This window comes from Dipodomys merriami, unplaced genomic scaffold (assembly GCF_024711535.1).
Source record: "Dipodomys merriami isolate MVZ:Mamm:240054 unplaced genomic scaffold, mDipMer1.0.p SCAF_567, whole genome shotgun sequence".
In the NCBI taxonomy this organism is placed as follows: domain Eukaryota; kingdom Metazoa; phylum Chordata; class Mammalia; order Rodentia; family Heteromyidae; genus Dipodomys; species Dipodomys merriami.
The window spans coordinates 487,433-493,890 of record NW_027206143.1 but is presented as its reverse complement, the minus strand read 5'-3'; the positions used below and the strand labels follow the sequence as shown (position 1 = coordinate 493,890).

The following is a 6,458-nucleotide window of genomic DNA, read 5'->3' as shown; positions in this document are numbered from 1 at the left end:
ACCCATTTAGGGGGCACAAGACACTCAATTCAAACTCTAATATTTGGGTATTAAAGTAAAAGGCTATTATTTTAAATAATTGGAATAATTGTAAGATTTGAATATTTGAGTGGAAAAATGCATGAGAGAGATAGAATGAACCCACGTTCCAATGCTTTCACCTTAAGTGAAAATATTTTATGGTACTTCAGACAAAACAGAGTTACCTTGCAAATGAGCATGGTTGTGCATTTGGGTGATGGAAATACTTTAATTACATAGGTGTAAATTAAATAGATTTTATTTGGGTAGATTGTACTTCCTAAACTAAGAACCTGGATGATAACCCTGAGATTTTTCTCTCAAGGCTACCACTCTACTATTTGAACCACAGTTCCAATTCTGATTTTCTGTTGATTGTTTGGTGATAAGAGGCTCCTGGACATTCTTGCCCAGGATGGCTTCAAACTATGATTGTCAGATCTCAGCCTCCCGAGTAACCAGGATGCCAGGCATGAGCCGTCGATAGTTTTAATAATTTAGTAAATTGTACAGTTACTGAAATTATACATTATCATATAACCTGCATAATATATGTGTGTATGTATATATCAATGCATACGGATAGAAATATTTAGCATATTTTTGTATCTACAGTACATTTATGAAATCATCCATTATAAAATAAAATGGAAAAAAAGTTAATAAGGAGCAAAACAAAGGAAATTATCACATGTTTCTTGTTGTTGAATGGAATAAGAATTCAAGAATCAGGTTGGGAAAATCATCTCTACGTTAACAAAATGGATAAGAGCTATTAATTCCAATCCATCTATTTGCCCATGTTGTGCAACCTCACACATGAGTGTCAAAATCAAACCACACTTTTTGCCTTTGCTTTTAACTCACCTGATATAATTTACGGGTTAGATGAAGTAATCAAATAAAGATTAAAATAATATTATGTGAGGCTATGAATTAGAGCTGAACATGATTTTAAATATGATAATAGCTAATTAAGTTGCATATTTCTTCCGTTTACTCTGTCATGTCCCTCATTCCCACATTAGGAAAGTACATAGAAGGTTCTCACTAAATTATATGTACAATTATGAAAAAAATGTTTTGAAAGAATATGGGCACAGTGGTGTTTTAGCTTATTGAGACCTGTAGGGGTAAGTGTAGGGGTAAGTGTGTTTTTGAGGACTTGCAATACATTGTGATGAAGATGAAGGGAAGGATGTTCTTATTATGGAAAACTGGATAGAGTATTGCTCCCACAAAGGAAGTGATGAATTATTCCAAAACGTAACAGTAAAATCACTTTCACAATCATGTTCACTGCTGCACTATTCACTGTAGCCACGTTACGGAAACAGCCCAGATGCCCTTTGGCAGAGTGATGATTAGAGAAAGAGTGGCACATATGCACAATTGGATTGAACCCATCCATTTTGAAGACTGTTACATTATTTGCAACGAAATGGATAGATCTAAAAATATATTAATGGAACTAAGTCAGAGCCATATTTGGAAGCTAGAAATTTATACAAGTTTACACAAAAATATTAACCAAAGCATGCTATTTGCAGAGGAGTATTTCAAAGGTGTAATTTCTTATAAAATTGAACTTTACTCAAACAAAATGAATACCAGGAAACTATCACTTGGAATATGTGAGTGGAAGTCAAAAGGAAGGAATAAAGAGAGTTATGGAGGAGGAGCCTGAAGGTATAATATTCAATACAGATAGTATGAAACTAGAAAAAATTAAAGTGGGGTGAGGTTTCGAAGGGTGTGGAAAAGTTATATAAAGATCCATTTTACTTTAAAAAACTGATATGTTGAATGAAAATTCCCTTGTACAAGTATTTAAGATAATAAGAATATAATTTAAAACAATGGAGACATCTGATCTTAAATTCTATTTCCATCTCTTTTAAAAACTAAATTTATTTGCTCTATAATTTGATGAGAGGGATGGATTTTGTGGCTAGCTAAATCATTGCACATCTGTCTCTCTCTTCCTCTCTCCCTTTCATGGGTCTTATAAGTAATATGATTGCTCCATAATTATCATAATTTATTTTGCTTTTATATTTTTGGTTGCATCATTTCACTTTCTGCTCTGCCATATCCCAATTCATTTACATAGAAGACATTATTTCCTGTTTTCTCATTTTTAGAATAAGCTGCACAAGAAGACAACACTGGTCCTCATTTTCAGTCTGTACCTTTAAATACGGAGGAAAATCTTTCCTCTGCTCTCTACCAATTCCCCACTCTCCAGTTAGAATAATTTAGAATAGTAAAAATGAAAAAAGAGAAAAGAAATAATAGTGAAAAAAACAGATGCAGCAAATTCACCAGATTTTTCTGACCATATCATCCAATGTGAACTATTGGGGAAATACATGGACAGCTCATTCTCACTGGCACTCAAAGTCTCTGGTTAGGCAATTCTGATGAAGTTGAGGAACAAGATGAAAAAGTGAGAAATGGTATCAATTGCAAAAAAAAATGAAATAGTATCCAAGCAAATTTCTTATTTGTTCTGCTGAAAATAATCGCCTTACTACAGTGCAGAGACTACTTTCCAAAAAGGTCACTCATGTGATTACTAGGGATGACGATGAGTATACCCCTCTTCATCGAGAAGCCTACAGTGGACACTTAGATATTGTCCATGAGTTGGAGGCTAAAGGCAGATATTCATGCAATAACTGCGAATGGCTGGACATCCCTGCACAGTACTTATATATGGAATAATAACAGAGTGGCTTCTTTATTTCATCATGATGCAGATACCAATGGCCAAGTTAAAGGCCTCTTGACCCCCATGCATCTTGCTGCTGGGAATAGATTTAGCAATGATACGCTGGATCTCCTTCTATTGAACCATTATATCAAGCCAGGTCTGAAGCACAACTTGGAAGAAACTGAATTTGATATTGCCAAAAGGATAAGTGTGTATCACTACCTCTTTGAAGTTGTGGAAAGCTGTACAAATTGTTCTCCTAAGTCCTAATGGATCAGTTAAGTTTCTTTAATTTCAAAATTTCCAGTCCATCCTATGTGACCATAGAAAATATTTTCACAATACAAAGCAACAGCAATACCTTACTTTAAAAATTCATGTATTCCATGGTATTCTTCCAAGTGAATTGCCTGACTTTGATGTCAAAATATATTTGAGTTGTTTGTATACATCTATAATGATTTCTATAGAGTTTGTGATTTTTTAAATCAGAAAAAATGTTAATTTATCTGTTGAAATGAGTAGTACAAAAACTAAAGATATTTCTGGTGCTTGTCTGAAAAAGTATATTTTAAAATATTTAGTATTCTGTTTGTATAATGTCCATAATCTATTTCATTCGCTCCTAGATATAGTACTTTGAATTCAACATTGTTTTATAATACATACGTTCATTAATAAATGTGTCCTTTCAGATTGCATTCCATATAGAAACATTTTAAGATTCTTTTAATTCCTAGGTCCTTATAAAATTTTATTTCTTTGGGATAAAATGACAATGTTATTTATTTCAAAAGTTTTATAAAGGTTATGCTATGTAAAGGCCTTTCTAAAACAGTGAAGATTGAATACACTGATGTCAAACTAACTTTTATTTCTATGAATTACATATATTATTACACTTGTATATTTGTAATCAACTTTTGAATAACTGTTTTTTCATTTCCTGCATCTGAAGAATGAAAAATATGGAATACTTCACAAATTTTCATATCATCCTTGTGCAAGAGGCATGTAAATCTCTGTATTGTAATTCGGGTAGACCTGCTGCTGAAGCATGTAGTATCCTATAAACTTAAGTAATCAATGATGCAATCTTAAGACAGGTATGTATCCTTGGTTGCCTATTTGTAACAAGGAAACCTTATTGTTCCCAAAATTGCTATTCATCTTATTTCTGTAAAATTCTGTGTATGGTGGAAAAAACTTATGTTGTTTGTTCGATTGCTCACATTTGCAAGTTTTTGTAAATGACTATTTTAAGTCTTTTTCATTTGAAATTTGATCATACTTTGAAGCCGTTATAGATAGGTGCAAAGGTGATGGATTTTCAAGTACTTATTTATTAACTGATTTAGCTTTGTGGAGCTAATGGATTCAAAGTAAGCCTTGCTTAAGAGCTACTTCTAAATTTCTGCAGCTTAAAATTTCCCAAATGAGGTCTTGCTGGCAAAAATGTCTCCTTGACCTTTTACCCTTGCTTCATGTAGGAACAGCCCAACCAGAATGTCTTACCCTGACAGCATAGATTGTCTTACTGGAGCAAAACTAATCTTAGTTACAAGGGATTATATAGAGACGAACAGTTCAGACAGAACTGTTCGGACTAGAAGGTATTTTTTCAAAATATAACTGCTTATTACACCCTACCATTTCAAAAGTAGCTAAAGCCAAGAAGGTGAAAAAGTTGTTCATATGCATGATTACCTAATGTCTTGGCCTGACTACCATCCAACCAGGCAGGAAGTTACACCACTGATTTTCTATCACCAAATATATTCCATAGCTCCAGGAGAAGTCCATATGTTTCTCCTCGTTATTAGGCCTTAAATTGGTAGTGTTTTAACCACAGTGTTTCCTCTTGCCTCTAAGCTGTACATCCCCGAATGGTAAAGCTTTAGTTCTAATTCTCCCAAACAATGAGGTAGAGGCAATGGAATAATACTTTAAAACAGTTGCCTTTGATTCCCTAACCACAACGGAACAATGCAAAACATTTTCTTATAGATAATTATATATTTTATATTTATATGTGTTGATTTTATATTTCACACAGTGGATCTTACTGGAATTAATTGATAATTTGACAAATTATTTTATATTATTCCAATAAATAGATTGGAATATAAATAATCAGGATTAGAACATATATTAGAATATAAAAAGTATCAATGCAATGTTTTCAGTATAAACTTGTGATACTTTCTACGTGTTCTTGGTCTTCTGAATTCACATGGTAAAAAAAGCAATGTTGTTTTCCTCTAATCTATAAGGGATTTTACTCTGCTGCTCTGTTTATTGTTTTAACTCGCTGGTCCCAAATTGTTTTTCTCCATATTTCTGAAGCATTCCTACTGATTATACTCAAATTTTGCTAATATGATGTCTAAAAGGTATTATTCTTCTACAGGATCCATGGGTCCTAGGATCCCAGGTCCCAGTTATCTGCATCATCAGATAACTAGGGCAAAAGTTCCTACCTATGCCCATGCAACATGCCAAGAGAAAGTAATTGAAGACCCATCTCAATTTCTCATTTCTTATATTTCAGGGCCCCAATTCCTTGAAATGCAGGAATTAGCAGTGAGCAATTGGGAAATGCAAAGCAACTTAAAATGCAAGATGAAATCACAAAATGTGAAAGTACAGTAATTCAAACTTTCAATTTTCAGATGACCATGCCATATGAGTGGAAAAGACCACAAATGTCACAAGATTATTTGTAATACCCTTCTCCTAATGATTAATGAATGATTTCAGTCCAGTATCAGCAGGCTAAAAAATAGTTCCTGAACGATAGATCCATAATTGGTCTACCAATGCTAGGAATACTTGACATAGAGGTCAAATGTAATTCAAAAAACATTAATTGAGAAGATCCTTAGTGCTTCAAAACACTGGTACTTCAGTAAACTTGGTTCTGTAGTATAAAAATGTTGTCATTCTCAAACAAATGATAACCTAAATTTAATCTGCTGAAAGTATATTCCTTTTCAAATAAACTTTTAAAAATCACATTTGCCAAAATAACACTTTACAAGTGATGATATTTAGTGAGGTTACTAGTCTTTCAAGTGTAGGGAGCAAGTTTCAATAGAGTTGATTTATTCACCCAGCACTAATGCCAAACAGGTTCAACCATTCATTAAAGTGTAGGAATAGTACCCCCCACCATTTGTGTTTTTCAGTAGGTGCCTTCAAAAATTTGTTAAATAGTTCAGCTTCCAATATTTCAAACCAAAACATTAGCTAATAAAGTAAATTTCATCAGATAAGTACATTTTAAAAAGTCATGAATAGTTGCCTTATCATATGGTGTTTTATGTTTTCCCTATATGTCTAACATAGTAAGAAATATGACTTTAAGTCTTGAATATGGGTACTCATCAGAGATTTGACAAACATACAATCTGTCTTCTATTTCTATCATATTCCTCTACCGTAGTTAATTTTATATTTCTTCTTTTGCCAATACTTATAGGTAGTTGAAAATATTATCCCATGTAAAATAAAATAATCACACACCACTGTACAAAGCCATTTAGAAAAACTGGTAGTTAGGAATACATTCTAAGCCATTTTTAAACTTTCTTGTTGACTACAGATTAATCTTCCAAATGGAGGGCAATGAAATCATGTCTAGGTGCTTCATGTCTCCAGTCTTGCAAATTGTTACTTCAGATGAATGAATTATGGAAATATAAGCTGATATCAGTTCAAG

General features: G+C 33.0%; 1 pseudogene; it reads right to left on the bottom strand.

Annotated features, from left to right (window-relative positions):
• Nucleotides 1-3,699: 3,699 nt before the first annotated feature.
• Nucleotides 3,700-3,796, bottom strand: LOC138812355 (U6 spliceosomal RNA; annotated as a pseudogene).
• Nucleotides 3,797-6,458: the final 2,662 nt, after the last annotated feature.